We start from the raw sequence: 17,382 nt of genomic DNA, 5'->3' as shown, positions 1-17,382 counted from the left end.
GGGATCTTTCGTGAGACCTCCTTCTGCCGATTCTGCGCTGAAGGCAGATTTTGGTCAGGCGCCTTCTATGGCGCCCTATCAAAATCTTTTAACTGGCCCGATCGGTGAGTCGATCGATATCAGCAGCTTCCTGTGATATCGGTCGACTCGCTGATTTGCCATACACGCACCGAATATCGTATGAAACGAGGTTTCGTACGATATTATCGGTGCGTGTATGGCCAGCTTTACTGAAGTTGACCAACTAGATGTAATAGCTAACCTATTTGCTATGAGTTACAGCTCCAGAGTTTTGCCCCAGTTTTGTGAACTGCCCCATAGTGTAGTGAAATGTGAGCCTTTTCCTGCTGATACTCGATGCTTCACTGGCCTGTGCATGTTGGGACATGGGAGGTGCTGGCTCTTTGCCACCTTACCATTAACATATAATCCTTGTTATGATTGTGTTATTATGTTTTAGGACCATATTAAAGTGACAAATTGCATTGAAATACATGGGATCATATTTTAAATAAGGAGATAATAGCTGAGCCCCCTCAAGAAACTTTTGTTGGGTGGAATTAAGCACTAAATGTTCAATCAGTTACAGTTGATATCACCATTCTTTTTATCTACAGAGGGTGACAAGGCTGAAGTTAGCGACTTTGCCAAGAACTTCCTCCCAATGTGAAAATTTAACGAAATGGCGCAAAATGACGCACAGGAAATAAAATGTTTTTCCTGCGCATCATTTCTTTAACTTGCAACAATTTTTTTGTCATGCGGTGAAATTTTATGCGCCCATTTTTTTGCGCCCGTTTCATGAAACAATCCATCAATGGGAAAACACTGAAATTCACTGCGAATCCATGCCTGCCGTTACATTTTTCTCATCACTACTGACAAACCCAAATGAGGAGCCTGTCTTTGGTTTGAAACAAATTGCAAGTTCATTGACAGGAATATGGATAACATGCCCTGTGGGCCATATGCCTAATAAGAGACAGTTTCAGCAAAATATCTAAAAGCGGGGTAAGTAAAAACAGAACTGTCTAATGGTTCCTTTTTGTCATCTAAATTATTTGTAGATGGTTAGTGGGTTTTTGGATAAAGCAACTGTCAAACTGACAGAAGCGGAGAGTGCAGAGCCCACAAGGTAAGATTTCATTTCAGTGCTTTATGTGGTTGTTTTAAGTGTTTTCAAAAGAATTTTTAAATGGCTTCTGGTTAAGTAATACTAAAGCTTGAAACCCACCTACGATTTTCTTTATAACATTAAACCCATTTAACGACCTATTTTCTCCTTACAATTAAAGAAATGGCTTTTCTTCTTGAATGTCCTTTTTTGAACAGTAAAAAAAACTGCTGGTGATGGCATTCACATTTGTAGTAATTTCATACTGTGCTGTCATTTCTGGAGACAATTTTATAGCCTTATATTAATTACATAGGTGTTTTATTTTGGTAAAAATCACAGTAGGAAATGGAACAAGCATGGAAAATAGTTTATGCAGCCTGCCTCATATTATAGATCTTTTTGCAGTTGTATAGTAAAGCTCTGTGCATCCTTAGGCAGTTTTCTTGTAGACATTGCAGATATCAATGCAGATATTTTGGCATTGAAACGGACAGTAGGACAGCAGTATAGAGTGTTCAGTCTGTTCTTGGATATAATGCTTGTCTTGTGATCCAACTTGCTCAGTTTGTAGCTGATAGAAGAAAAATCTCTATTCTAAAATGTGTGTCTGTAATTCCTGCTTTTTATATCACAATACAGTACCCCAAACTTTGTAAGGGCTGGAACTCTACTTGTGTCAGTGAGAGTAGGGGCTTTCCTAGCAGGCAGAGAATGAGCAGTTTATTATGTGTGCGGTAGCCTCCTAGAGACTTACATCTTAGTGTGAACCTACAAGTTTCTTTTATTTTGTACCTTTTACTTTACACCAACCTTCAGCCTACACAGTGCTGCTAATATTAGGCTGCTGTTTTGTTATGTACTATTGTAATACATTATTGGCAGTTATTTGAGGATGTGAACCTATGGTCAATCAATTGAAATAATACATTGAGATGCGTACCGGTGCTATATTGGATCAGGCCACGAGATGGCAGTAATTGCTAGATATATATAGAGGTAGGTTGGTAAAGCTGAAACATGTTGTGCTGAAAGTGCTGCAATATAAGTCACTAGGGGAAGGACATAAGTTGCCCAGTCTGCTCTCTGGGTTATGCTTTTTGCATTACTTGTGACTTCTGCAACTAACACGGGGTTGCTACCTGTTTAGGAACATGTACATGCTTATATAAGGACAGTTTGGTGTATGAATTATAATTAAGCTGCAGTTTCATGAAGGGGAGAGATTAGAGATATATATTGCTTGCAAAAATAATTGCATATACCTGTCACTCTTATTTATCTACATACTCTGCTTCCTTTCCCTTTTCTGGGCAGTATAAATCTACTTACAGGGTTTCCATATCTGCAAAGAGCATCCCCCCCGGGCTGTATGTATCTGCTTACAGATTGCTCTTGCTGTTACCATTTACCTTCAAGCTGTGCACAGACGGCTTACTAAAGGATTCCTTTTCCTGTGCGCAGAAGCTTTGCCTGGTGCTGTGTTTTTTAGACACATTACTTGCTCTTCGAGGGATAACGACGTGGAGATAACTTGTCCAGTCAGTTAGCCACTGTGCATCCATTTGCCTGCTTATTCTGTGCTGGGAGAATGGAATATACTGTATTTCCTCCATCCCCACACAGCTGAGTAGAGAATCGCAAACTTTTTTCCCTTTTCAATAACATTATGGCTGAATGTCTGACAGACGGCAATGTTTTCCTAAGTATGTTGCTTTCTTATGAGCTAAGTGGGTTCCTTGCCAAAGGCTGGATCTTTAAGGGGCAAACTTGAACAGAAAAAGTGCACCAACCGTTGAGCATTAAAGATAAGTCAAACCTTGTTATTTATGTCTTTTTAACATTTAAGAGCTAAAGCCAAGGATTCCAGCACCAGTCATCAAACACCCACTGCAGCGCAGACTTTCATTAATACCTCTCACAACATTTGATGAATCGGTGGATTAAAAGTAAAGAAATCTCTTTGAAAGGATGTGACTCCTTTATTAATGAATTGATTAGGTAATTATTATGACTGATTTTGGGTTAGGGTCTCTCAAGGTGAAGTCTCTTGCTGTGATTCTAAAGCACCTCTATAAGAGAGCTGGCGGGGGCTTGGTGGGGCCTGGCAGTGGGTTGTCCTGGTGCCCGCAGGAAGAATCCCAGGCTCTCACTTCCAGCATGCCGCAGAATAAGCTGCTTTTTGGCACTGCCCTGGCTCCTCTCAGGCAAATAGGAAAAAGACTCTCTGCACTCATACTCCTCCTCAGGTGATTGATCAGGTTAGTGTCGGACTGCTGTTATTCTGAATACTGTATATATAAAGCTACAGTGGCTACAGGAGTGCATTTAATCTGTTAGCAGAGGACTGTATGATGCAGAATTCAACCCCGTTTTTCTTGTTTTCCCTTGGGTGCCGTCTGAAATGTCTGATCCATATTGTGAAACAACTGGCAGCGGATCATGAAGAATTTCCCTTATTCCTGAGGTCCCAGATGCTTTTGCTAAACCCAGGGGTCCTACTGAGCTTTTCAAAGACCCTCTATGTTCACAATGACCATTTTAAATAACTAAACACTATTCCAAGGGCACAGGTACAAACACACAGACCAGCTGTCTGTTAAGCTTGCAGTTGTTTGCTGTTCTGCAGTTTGGACTGTGCCAATGAAATGGTTAATCTTTGGTCGTGATAGTGCAGTATATGGAAGGCTTTGGTTAGAAATGCCCATTAATTCTGGTTTTTGATGTGTAACAGTTGCTTTTTCCTAGAAGACAAGATGCCTGCTGTCTTACAAATGTATTTAATTACTGTCTTTCACAGGCTACGGCCTGGTTTGTTTCCTGTGACTTAATTTATGCCTTTTGGTTAATCTGTCAATATTTATTCCCCATCTTGCTCAGTTACACAGCATGCTTGATATACAGCTTATGTATTACAGTACTATCTCATACACTCTATTTAATTCCTATGCAGTTAAGTTTATCCTCCTCATAGAAAATTACTAGCTTTCACAGGCACCACCAATTTAATATCCATGGAATTTAAAGGCCCAGTATTCCTCCAAAAAAAGAACACTGTTCTAGGGTTGGCTATATAAACTGCCCAACAGCTTAAAGGAGAAGGAAAGGGCTAAGTTACGTGGGGTGCCAAAATGTTCGGCACCCCCCAGTGACTTAAATCACTTACACCGGGCTGTGTGGTTTTCTCCTAACAGGGGCACCAGCCTGGGGTAAAAGGTAAGTGATTTAAGTCACTTGGGGGTGCCTAACATTTTGGCACCCCCCAAGTGACTTAGCCTTTCCTTCTCCTTTAGGGCTCTGGCACACGGGACACGAGTCTTTTCCGGCGATTTCAGGAAATCGCGCCGCCGCGTGTGCCATCCCGCCGGCGACTTACATGTTCGCCGGCGGGATGGCGGGTCATGGCAACTCGGGGAGATCAGTCACCCGCGAACAGGGAGTTTTGTCGCGGGCGACTAATCTCCCCCGTGTGCCAGAGCCCTCAATTTAATTTAAGCTGTTGCTTGGGAAATATCAAATAATTATCTGTGTATAACTGCAGTCTCGTGGATGTGGCACTTGGTCAGCCGGAGTTAATTGTCTTGTTGCTCTTCCCAGCCAACAACATAGGCGGAGCTACTTAGAGATTATTGAAAATTGATTGGCTGGGGGATGTTTATACACAGTGGAGTTCTGTAGGCCCCAAATAATACGCTCCTTGTGCATTTTGTTATCTGATTGCTTATGCATCATTAATTCTATTCTTAGAGAGACCCATCCAGTTTTGAGCAGTGACCCCCCAACCAGTGGTTCAGGGGGAAAATGTTGCTTACCACCCCCTTTGATATTGTTCCCAGTGGCCTCAAAATCGGTGCCCATGTTTAAATTTCTGGCTTGGAGACAAGTTTTGGAAGCACAGAGACACAGTTTTACTCCAAGCAAAGCCTCCTGCAGGCCAGCAGTCCACATGGGGCTACCAAATAGCCAATCACAGTCCTTTTTGGCATCCCCAAAGTACTTTTTTTTCTTTGCTTGTGAGGCTCACCATCGCATATTACATCTGCATGTGGCTCACATATTGGAAAAAATACAATGACTCAAAGCTCTAGCTATATTCTGTAGGTAGAACATGCTTTTTTCCAGATTTAGCCTTGGAGAACAATTTTCATGACATAAAATGTGAGGGTTTTTTTTTTAAGTAGGCTGGTGGTACTGTTAGGAGAAAACCGCGCCAGCCTGGGGTAGCTGTGAGGTAGTGATACTCTTTTGTCTCTCTATGTTCTTCTGAATCCTGGGGCAAGCGCAGGCACAGTAGGGTGATAATGTCGACTTAAAATTCAGCTTTTCACTCTACTGCACATGCACCAACGGCACAAAGACAGAAGAAGGAAGATGATTGCTCCCGCGCAGCTACCCCGGGCTGGTGCAGTTTTCTCCTAACAGGGGCACCAGCCCAGGGTAAAAAGTTAAGCGATTAGAATCACTGGGGGTGCCTAATATTTTTCACCAACCAGTGAAACAAGAAGAAGGCAAATGATGCAAAAACTATAGAAAATAAATAATGAAGAAGTTGCTAGAAATAAGACATTCTATTTAGTTAAACTAACAGAATTAGCTTACTGAGTTTGTTGCTAAAACCAAGCCCTGGTGGTCGTGAGAGCTCATGTATATTGAGAAACCTGCGCTGAAACATTTAACACTGATTCTGTCATAGTAATAGAAAATTACTTTTAAATGTGTGTTTTAAAGAAACCCATTAGGCGTTTGGCACAAGTGCAGGAAATGTGCATTTTAGGCATTATAAATGCAGTGAGGTGGTTTCCATTCATCTAAATGCCAGGTGCCAGCACAAATACATGAGTTGAGAAGCATAAACTGTACCATAGGCCTTAGTGCCCACCACAATTCACACTCTTGCCTGTAGAGCTTTCTTTTCAGCATGGCAAAATGTGCCCATAACTAAATTTTGTTTTCCCTTTAGATAGAAGCTATAGAAAATATCGACAGTGACATGAGGCGCTTCTTCCGCGTGAAGCTTAAAAACATCTTCAACAAGTTCATTCGAAAGTTTGGGTAAGGCAGCAGCCATCTGATTCTTAAGTACAAATACACAGTGATGGGCTCAGTCTGACCCCCACATAGATTATATTTAAATCCCAAAATTCAGTGGGTTAATGCCAACGGGATGCAATTTTTGCTTGCTGTATATACTGTACACCTGGATCCCTCACTATGTTGTTGCACCAGCAATGCCCTCTGAGCCAACAGCTGTTAAGATATGCTGAGAAGTGCACTATACCGATTGTGTGGGCTGCTATAGGCTATATATAGTCTCTTAATAGGCTCCTATATGGGGTTGCAAGCTAATGTACATTGGTTAAGATGTCTCATTATTAATGTACATTACACTTTATTAGTGCTATACAATGAATGGTATCTCCATTATAAATCTAAGGACCCTAGCGAATCTTTGTTAGGCAGGGCTTCTAAAATGTGTTTAATTTAGATTAGTGCTTTCTATCTTGCTTTGTGTTTATATATAAATTGAATGCATCAGGACACGCGTTATCAACAGGGCAGATACTGAACTTTGTTAGAAGAAATTAAATATAGTAACACAGTAAGTTGGGTTGAAAAAAGACATACGTCCATCATGTTCAACCATAATGCCTATATACAGTGGAGGAAATAATTATTTGACCCCTCACTGATTTTGTAAGTTTGTCCAATGACAAAGAAATGAAAAGTCTCAGAACAGTATCATTTCAATGGTAGGTTTATTTTAACAGTGGCAGATAGCACATCAAAAGGAAAATTGAAAAAATAACTTTAAATAAAAGATAGCAACTGATTTGCATTTCATTGAGTGAAATAAGTTTTTGAACCCCTACCAACCATTAAGAGTTCTGGCTCCCACAGAGTGGTTAGACACTTCTACTCAATTAGTCAACCTCATTAAGGACACCTGTCTTAACTAGTCACCTGTATAAAAGACACCTGTCCACAGAATCAATCAATCAAGCAGACTCCAAACTCTCCAACATGGGAAAGACCAAAGAGCTGTCCAAGGATGTCAGAGACAAAATTGTAGACCTGCACAAGGCTGGAATGGGCTACAAAACCATTAGCAAGAAGCTGGGAGAGAAGGTGACAACTGTTGGTGCGATTGTTCGAAAATGGAAGGAGCACAAAATGACCATCAATCGACCTCGCTCTGGGGCTCCACGCAAGATCTCACCTCGTGGGGTGTCAATGATTCTGAGAAAGGTGAAAAAGCATCCTAGAACTACACGGGAGGAGTTAGTTAATGACCTCAAATTAGCAGGGACCACAGTCACCAAGAAAACCATTGGAAACACATTACACCGCAATGGATTAAAATCCTGCAGGGCTCGCAAGGTCCCCCTGCTCAAGAAGGCACATGTGCAGGCCCGTCTGAAGTTTGCCAATGAACACCTGAATGATTCTGTGAGTGACTGGGAGAAGGTGCTGTGGTCTGATGAGACCAAAATAGAGCTCTTTGGCATTAACTCAACTCGCTGTGTTTGGAGGAAGAAAAATTCTGCCTATGACCCCCAAAACACCGTCCCCACCGTCAAGCATGGGGGTGGAAACATTTTGCTTTGGGGGTGTTTTTCTGCTAAGGGCACAGGACAACTTATTCGCATTAACGGGAAAATGGACGGAGCCATGTATCATGAAATCCTGAACGACAACCTCCTTCCCTCTGCCAGGAAACTGAAAATGGGTCGTGGATGGGTGTTCCAGCACGACAATGACCCAAAACATACAGCAAATGCAACAAAGGAGTGGCTCAAGAAGAAGCACATTAAGGTCATGGAGTGGCCTAGTCAGTCTCCGGACCTTAATCCAATAGAAAACCTATGGAGGGAGCTCAAGCTCAGAGTTGCACAGAGACAGCCTCGAAACCTTAGGGATTTAGAGATGATCTGCAAAGAGGAGTGGACCAACATGTGCGCAAACTTGGTCATCAATTACAAGAAACGTTTGACCTCTGTGCTTGCAAACAAGGGTTTTTCCACTAAGTATTAAGTCTTTTTTTGTTAGAGGGTTCAAAAACTTATTTCACTCAATGAAATGCAAATCAGTTGCTATCTTTTATTTAAAGTTATTTTTTCAATTTTCCTTTTGATGTGCTATCTGCCACTGTTAAAATAAACCTACCATTGAAATGATACTGTTCTGAGACTTTTCATTTCTTTGTCATTGGACAAACTTACAAAATCAGTGAGGGGTCAAATAATTATTTCCTCCACTGTATAACCTGCCTAACTTCTAGTTGATCTGAAGCCTCTCTAATTTGCCGCAGAGGGGAAAAAATTCCTTCCTGACTCCAAGATGGCAATCGGACCAGTCCCTGGATCAACTTGTACTAAGAGCTATCTCCCATAACCCTGTATTCCCTCACTTGTACTAAGAGCTATCCCCCATAACCCTGTAATCCCTCACTTGTACTAAGAGCTATCTCCCATAACCCTGTATTCCCTCACTTGCTAAGAATCCATCCAGCCCCTTCTTAAAGCTATATAATGTATCAGCCAGCACGACAGTTCAGGGAGGTAATTCCAGAATTTCACAGCTCTTACATATTTAAATGGAACCTCCCTTCTTCTAAACAGAGTGGGTTCCCTCGTGTCCGTTAGAGAGGTTATTATATGATCCCCTTATATATTTATACATAGTTATCATGTCACCTCTTAAGTGACTCTTCTCCAGTGTAAACAGACCCAACTTGGCCAGTCTTTCTTCATAACTGAGACCCTTTACCAGCTTAGTTGCTCTTCTCTGGACCCTCTCTAATTCTATAATGTCCCGTTTGAGCACTGGAGACCAAAACTGAACAGCATATTCTAGATGGGGCCTTACCTGCGCTCTGTAAAGGGGAAGAATAACCCCCTCCTCCCGTGAATCTATACCCCTTTTAATACAGCTCAAAACCTTGTTTGCCCTTGCAGCTGCTGCCTGGCATTGCTTGCTACAGCCAAGTTTATTATCTACAAGGACTCCAAGGTCCTTCTCCATTATGGATTTGCCTAGTGCAGTCCCATTAAGGGTATAAGTGGTTGCACATTTTTACATCCCAGGTGCATGACCTTACATTTATCCACATTAAATCTCATCTGCCACTTAGCCGCCCAGATTGCCAGTTGGTTAAGATCCTGCTGCAAGGATGCCACATCCCTGGATAGAATTGACTGGTCTGCAGAGTTTTGGGTCATCTGCAAACACTGATACATTGCTTGTAATACCCTCCCCTAAGTCATTTTTAAACAAAAGTGGACCCAGTACAGAACCCCAACAACCACCCTCTGTACCCGATCCTGTAGCCAGTTTTCTATCCATGTGCAAACGACTTCACTAAGACCAACAGACCTTAGTTTAGAAAGCAGTTGTTTGTGGGGAACGGTATCAAATGCTTTGGCAAAATCCAAATAGATTATATCTACTGCATCCCCACTGTCCAGCTTCTTACTCACCTCATCATAAAAAGCAATTAAATTGGTCTGACATGACCTGTCCTTCATAAAGCCATGCTGATTACTGCTCGTAATGCCATTCTCCACTACATAATTTTGTATGTGATCCCTTAACAAGCCTTCAAATAACTTGCCCACCACGGATGTCAAACTTACAGGCCTATAATTGCCAGGCTGAGATCTTACTCCCTTTTTAAATATGGGAATGACATTCGCCTTCTTCCAATCCCTAGGTACCATACCTGATGAAAGCGAGTCTGAGAATATCAGAAACAAGGGCCACTGTAAATCTGCCCCTAGCTCTCTCAGTACCCGAGGGTGTATTCCATCTGGCCCAGGTGCCTTGTTTACATTTATCTTGTGTAAAGGCCCCCATACACGGGCGATAGAAGCTGACGATATCGGTCCCTTGGACCGACTCGGCAGCTTATCTGCTCATGTAGGAGCAGAAACGAGCGGATTGGCCGACCGATATTGCCCCATTGCCGCCTACATAATCCGGTCGTTAAGCCCCAGGGCCAAACGATCAGATTATTTTTTTTTTTAACTTCAAGCTCCCCGATATCGCCCACCCATAGGTGGGGATATCGGGGGAAGATCCGCACGCTTGGCGATCTCGCCAAGCGAGCGAGTCTTACCGTGTATGGGGACCTTAACACTTTAAGCACCATATACTGTGTCAACCACTGCATAGTTGTAGCTGAGGCAACAGTGCAGCTATTGGGTGAGACTTGGCCCACTGGCTCCTCTACTGTATACACAGAAGAAAAGAACTGGTTTAGCACATCTGCCTTTTCTGTATCCGCTGTAACCATATTGTTACTATAACTCAATGGGGCCACATCCTCAACCTGCATCTTTTTACTATTAATATACTTAAAAAACTTTTTGGGGTTAGTCTTGGTCTTAGTCTGCTGCGATGTGCTCCTCATTTTCTATCTTTGCCTTCCGGATTGCTGTTTTACAACACTTGTTATAGTGTTTTTATTCATTAAACGCATCTACTGTCCCCTCTGACTTATATTTCTTAAAAGCTTTCCTTTTTTTCCCTATTAATTTACCTCAGAATTAAGCCACATAGGGTGATTCTTAACACTTCTACTTTTTCTTATTAATGGAATAAATTGAGAACAGTAATGATTTAATATCATTTTAAATGACAACCATTTCTGCTCTGTGTTTTTATCAGAAAACATAATGCCCTATGCCCTGAAGCGCTGCCCTTAAGGAGCTAAAATTTGCTTTTCTAAAATTCAGTGTCTTTGTTGCCCCCGTGTAAATTTGTTTCCTGCGCCAAACATCAAATGAAACATTTATAGGAAACATTATTTTCACTATTACCCAGGGGTTCAACCAGAGATAGCAGATCTCTGATCTAGGTGGTCGTGGAAAGAAGGTGGCAATACACAGGCAGGTTTAAGCTGCCAAATTAAATCCTTCAGACTGATTTGGCAGTTTACCTGCTCGTGTTTAGGAACCCCCGACAGTCCTACCTGACCAATATCTGGCCAAAAATGGGCAAGGTGTCATTTGGGCATGTTTGATTTTCCTTTTAGATTGGGGACCACACTGGCTCATTGATGTGGTCCTCACTTTGGCAGCTCCTATACCGTCATAGTAATTTGATCATTTGGCCCAATAGTACCCACCTTTCTCTTTTTAGGAGAAAGATCCACTTATTTGGCGACATCACCAAATGAGCACATCTTAATGTATATGGGCACCTTTAGTAGACTGTGCACTGACTGGTCCATAACTGGTTTTCAGTATGGAAGACATTTTGGCTGATTCTGATGAAGAAGTAGAGGAAGAGGAAGAGAAACCAACCAAACAACAAAAGAAACGGGCCCGGCAGAAGAGCCAGGCTTGGCTTAAAGAAGGGGGGGAAGATGACCCAGTAAATTTCCTTGATCCCAAAGCTGCACAGCGTGTACTGGGTAAGTAATGAGTACTGGTACACCATTTGAGTGTAGGCTCCCTTTGTGGCATTTGGTTTAGCTGCCCTATAACAGGGTTACATAGATTTGCATCATGGCTATAAAACCTGATCTTGTAAGAGAGAAAATTATGATTTCTTCTGGATTAGGGACTGGCCACCAGTATGTGTACAGATGCACTCACCAGGGAAGAGCTTGGCCACCATATATATTATCAGAATTTAAGGAATCAGCCTGGACAAGTTAGCCAATACAGGCAGCAAATAGATGGTTGCGACTTTTGCCAGCCAATATATAAATAACCCTTGCTGTATTTTCTTATTTACTGTTGCCCTGTTATTTGGGCTGGTGTCATCTAAGTAAACTTTTATTTGATGTGTTACCTTTTTATACAAAATGATTTTGGGCAGTTTTATTGAAACACATTTCATCCATTTCCACTTTCATATTTAAATTGCTTCTGTAATTGGGCCAAGATATAATTATTATTCTGCTGGAAAACCTGTGAACGGTCAGATGGGAGTCTGCGTTTCGTAAATTCTCACCCCAGTCACTCATTAAATCTCCACTTATTTTCTTATGTCTTAAATGCCAGATTTCAGGGATTTTCTTACTTGAGCCCAGCTGCAATTTTCTATATTTTAGTGTTTGTGCAGCTGGGAGCTATCCAAGCCATATTTCCTGGCCTCTAGGCAGTGCTCTTATTGGCTCTTGTACCTCTGTTGTTGGCTATTGTTTTACTTTATCTTTTTACTTTTATTTTTAATGCCCAATATAACTGGCAATTCCAGGGGGAAGTAAGACAATACTCCAAATACACAGGGCACATTCCCTTTTATCCTGAGAGACGTAATGCTAGATCCCACAAGATCCAGTGAATGCATGGTTCTCTAAACCCCTGAAACTGCTGGCACTCACATTCTGCTTATTTATAAGGAAAATTTGTTGTCTTTTCTTACTAGTGTAAATAGATCAGAGCAAGAATATTGGTCTTCCCTCACACTATTCTCTATAGCAGGGGTCCCCAACCTTTCTTGCCTGTGAGCACCATTTAAATGTAAAAAGTGTTGGGGAACAACGCAAACATGATAAAAGTTCCTTGGGAGTGATCAGGGTTGTGATTGGTTATTTGATAGCCCAATGATGACTGGCAGATAACAGGAGGCTCTGCTTGACAGTACCCATGATCTTTATGCCTCCAAGTCAGAAATTAAAAAATGGAAACCTGCTTTGGGGCCACTGGGACCAACATCAAAGGGGTTGGTCAGTAACATGTTGCTTACGAGCTACTGGTTGGGGATCACTTAGGATAGCATGAGTCAATGGACTATTTGTTCTAGATTTATTCAGTGTGTTCACACTGCGCAAGCCACAGAAAATTCTTTGGGGGGTTTGAACTCTCAGAAGACCATACTTATATATTTTTGGATTACAGTCCATCTTCCCAAACTAATTCTATTTGGGACATACTTATTAACACTGGGCAAATATGTACCTGGCACAGTAACCCATGGCAACCAATAAAAGTTTTGTTTTTATTGTTTTATCTGCAGTTGGTTAAAAAAAATCTTTAACAGCTGGTTGCTATGGGTTACTGTATGTGTGGGAATATGTCCCAGTTTTCATAAATGAGCCCCCTGCTGCCGCCGCATCTCAGTGGGCAGATGCCAAAATGAGAGCAATTGCAACACCTTCACATTTCTGATTAGATCTACTCATCCTACCATTGTCCCCAGTTATCCGATAAACCACCTACATCAGTGGCCCACATTGTACTACACAGGACTGTACAGCCGCAGGCTGATAAAACAGAAAATGACTAACCTTGTTTATTCCAGATACAACACATCAAGTAACTATTCTTGGTCATTTTTTATTTATTACCACATTACTAAAATTTATTTTTAAAAAATGACAAGCTATTATTCATTATTTGTGCTGTGCCCTTTAAAACAATAGGTTTTGTTGAGGTGACCTACCACTTTAAGAGATGCTTGGCTCAGCTAAAGTCAAGCAAGAATTCTGCCATTTCTATTAATTTGCCCACTGGGGGGCACTTTTATTATAGCCCTTATCTGTTATTATCTAAATATACATCCTAATGATAAATATGGTCTATTTTTATCTTGACAGTTTGCATGCAGCCTTTTCCTCAGCCAGGTAGCACCTTTCTTCTTTAATACTGAATAATAATAATAATAGTGTTTGGCCTTGAGGCTATGGGGAATCAAATGCATTGGCAGTTACCCTTTTAGATCTTGTTAAACATATTATGTGTTGCCATTGAGTGTTTTTGTTTCTTTATTACAGAAAAAAAGCTCAGAGGTTGAGATTTCAAGAAGATGATGATGATGTCACAGACAAAGAACCTTATTATAAATATATGCTATTTTTTGTGTTTGTGTTTGCTGAGTGGCACATTTTCCCCTCTTGAGTCAATGAATTTCTTGGGTAGGTTTTAAATGCTTGCACAGAGCCACTTCATTCTGCTCCTAGGCTCCTTATATACTCCCTCTGTATTCCTTTTATTGTAGATGTCACTGGCACTTTTGCTCTTCAGTGGTTGAGATTGCTCAGTGCACAAAGCGCCGGCTTGTTTTTATTTGCTGCTGTTGTTCTTTTTTTTTTTTAATCATGTCGACTTGCTCATTTGTTGCGCTTGCTGCTGTCTTACATAGGCAGTTAATTACAGACACTTTTCTACAAGTGAAAAGCAGTTAATGCCAATATAAGATATCCCACTCTTAACAGTGAATGGTTACAAATTGGAATGACTGAAGAGTTCCCCATTCCCACTGAGCAGCAATCAGTTTCTAAGGAAACAGCACTGAGAGGGTCAGAGGGTCTGGATAGGTTATAGGGGTTTTTATTCCTGATTACAATTGTTTAAAGCAGTGCTGTCCAACTTCTGCTGTACCGAGGGCCGGAATTTTTCCGACCTACGTGGTGGAGGGCCGATAATGGAAGCCAGTTTTGACCACTCCCCTTTTTGAAACCACACCCACTTGAAACCACACCCATGTTATCACATGACCATACCCATATTAATGGTTGTAGTACAGCAAAAACCTGCCATTCTCTGCCTGCCCTACCCTGCCTGTGTGCCATACTCTGCCTGCCCTACCCTGCCTGCGTGCCATACTTTCACTGTGTGTGCCATTCTTGGCTGGTTTGTGCCATACTTGGCCTGTGTGTGCCATACTCTGCCTGCCCTACCCTGCCTGTGTGTGCCATACTCTGCCTTCCCTACCCTGCCTGTGTGTGCCATACTCTGCCTTCCCTACCCTGCTTGTGTATGCCATACTCTGCCTTCCCTACCCTGCCTGCGTGTGCCATACTTTCACTGTGTGTGCCATTCTTGGCTGGTTTGTGCCAAACTTGGCCTGTGTGTGCCATTCTCTGCCTGCCCTACTCTGCCTGTGTGTGCCATACTCTGCCTGCCCTACTCTGCCTGTGTGTGCCATACTCTGCCTTCCCTACCCTGCCTGTGTGTGCCATACTCTGCCTTCCCTACCCTGCCTGTGTGTGCCATACTCTGCCTTCCCTACTCTGCCTGTGTGTGCCATACTCTGCCTGCCCTACCCTGCCTGTGTGTGCCATACTCTGCCTTCCCTACCCTGCCTGTGTGTGCCATACTCTGCTTGCCCTATGCTGCCTGTGTGTATGGCACACACAGGCAGCCTACAGTGACACAATGCTGGCACTGCTCCTACAGTCTGCACAATAACTATATATTAAAAAACTTTTTAATTGCAGTACCACCTCAGTATATGTTCTTTTTGTAGTATGCAGGGATTATTTGTGGGTTTCTACTGCTCCTGAGGTGTGAACAGGGGAACAATGGAGGTGATTACAGCCTGAGCCTGAGGTGTGAACACTGCAGGGGGTGGACAATGCAGAGATTAAAAGGTGTGAACAGTACAGGGGATTACATATTTAAACAACACAGCCTGATTACAGCCTGAATCTGAGGTGAGAACCATGCAGGGGGGCAGTTAATCACAGTACTGATACCATTTAAAGCTTACACAAGAGTAAGCCATCAAAGCAGCCAGACAGGTTGGGGGCCACACAGAGGGGGGTCGCGGGCTGCCAGTTGGACAGCATTGGTTTAAAGCATTGACTCAGAAAAAGACCAACCCCTAATAAATCTATGGCAAAAATAAATGTATCTATCTATCCTGAGCAAAGTTGACACAACTGCAACATCTCTGGACAAAACGTTGCAGTCAGTTCTGCAGTTTAGTCATATGGCATTGGTAGAGCAGCCTTTGTGCTTCCAGATTAGACTAATATTGTGTGTGTCTTTGAATTAAATTGTTAATGCAGAAACCCCATAGTAAGATCAATTTCTTCACTTAACATCACCTCAGTTTTCTTTGTGCTTGTTGCAAATGTACTATGTACAGAGTCAAGTATGGCATGTTCTGAGCACTAGATATATGTGCAAAAGAGAGAACATTTTACCATATAAATTTGGAGCAGCTTCCCTTGGGGAGTGTGGTTTTGACCTGCCCAGATCCAGCATGAGCCTGATGCTCACTTCAGGAGTGGAACAGTTTCCCAGAGTAACTGAGAATATCTGCTCCCTGCCTGATTGGCTGTAGAACTGTTTTAAAGTGATTGGCTCATATAAAGCTGCTACTAATCAAAGGGAATGTGGTTCCATTTTCCAGTTGTCGGCACAGATGCACAATGTAGGAAAGAAGGGCAGAAAAACCTCATGGATGGTCACTTACCCACTGGGCTTCTGGCAGCTGTCCTTGAGAGAGCTGCGTGTCAGATCCACAGAAAGTTCCTGTGCCAAACAAATTTAAAAGCACTAGAAAAAGTTAAATATTTTAAAAGAGAAGGAAAGGCTATATCACTTGTGTGTAGGGGGTGCCCATTGTTACTCCCCCTAGTGATTATAAACGTGTACCTTCCTTGAGCACTGTGCCACCATCTTCTTTTCTTTTTCAGGAGTCTTAAATCTATATCTATATTCTTCTACATTTAAATGCTTGTTTCTATTGACTGAGCTGCTAGAAATGTCATAGTTTTCCAAGTGTATTCCTGACAAGCCATGAGTAGCATTTCACCCGTTTATATTCCTGTGAAAGAACTAAACCTTTTGTGCAAACCTGTGCTTTTATGTCTTATTCAGCTTGAATGGCTGCCCCCATGGCGACACAGTAGCTCATTTATATAAACTATAGTAGTCTTTCTGTAGAAAATATGCAGTTTATACCAGTGCAGGGTAACCAGTCCTACTGGTCCTTTAAAACACTCAAACCAAGAAGTTTTGTCACCAAAATGTTAAGAAGGGCACATTGAGGATATAAACTTATTTTAAATTCTAGTGTCCCTTTAGCTGATATGAATATTTGTTGCTGTAATGTTATTTACTGCATTCCTCCCTTCCTTCTCTTCAACTGAAAGTTACTTTTCTATGAATTTCATTCCACCAAGAGCATTTGTTTTATAGTAAAAAGATGTAGAGATGTAATTGTTAGCTTCCTGTTGTTGCAGTCCTTATGGTTTACATGCTTAGCGTAGCAGCAAAGTACAAGCAGAAGCAAGCGATCCAGTAATTATGTGGCGCTGCAGAGAGTAGGTGTTTGTTTTACATATTCACAAAACTCTTTTATTTGCCATCTATCGAGTACTTTATGGTCATCATTTAATGTGTGATGCTTTGTGGAAACTGAGCATTACTAATACAGTGTAGGGCCGGGTGAGCTCACGGTGACAGGTGTCTGCTTCATTTTGCATCCGTAATTTCTCCTACACAACATGTTTTTCTCTTTTCTGTTCATAAAGTAAGGTAATTTGGGTAAAAATGTACTTAATTTGCATTGAGCGGAGCCGATCA

General features: G+C 41.9%; 1 long non-coding RNA gene across 1 annotated transcript; it reads left to right on the top strand.

The window, feature by feature from the left end:
- Positions 1-175: 175 nt before the first annotated feature.
- LOC116412244 lies at positions 176-11,504 on the top strand. The gene is made up of 3 exons (XR_004223610.1): positions 176-3,115; positions 6,075-6,166; positions 11,359-11,504. It is a non-coding gene; the product is annotated as an uncharacterized LOC116412244 (long non-coding RNA).
- The last annotated feature ends 5,878 nt before the right edge of the window (positions 11,505-17,382 follow it).

Source organism: Xenopus tropicalis, chromosome 7 (assembly GCF_000004195.4).
Source record: "Xenopus tropicalis strain Nigerian chromosome 7, UCB_Xtro_10.0, whole genome shotgun sequence".
NCBI lineage: Eukaryota > Metazoa > Chordata > Amphibia > Anura > Pipidae > Xenopus > Xenopus tropicalis.
Note: the sequence above shows the minus strand (reverse complement) of the source record. Positions and strands in the feature narration are given on the sequence as shown.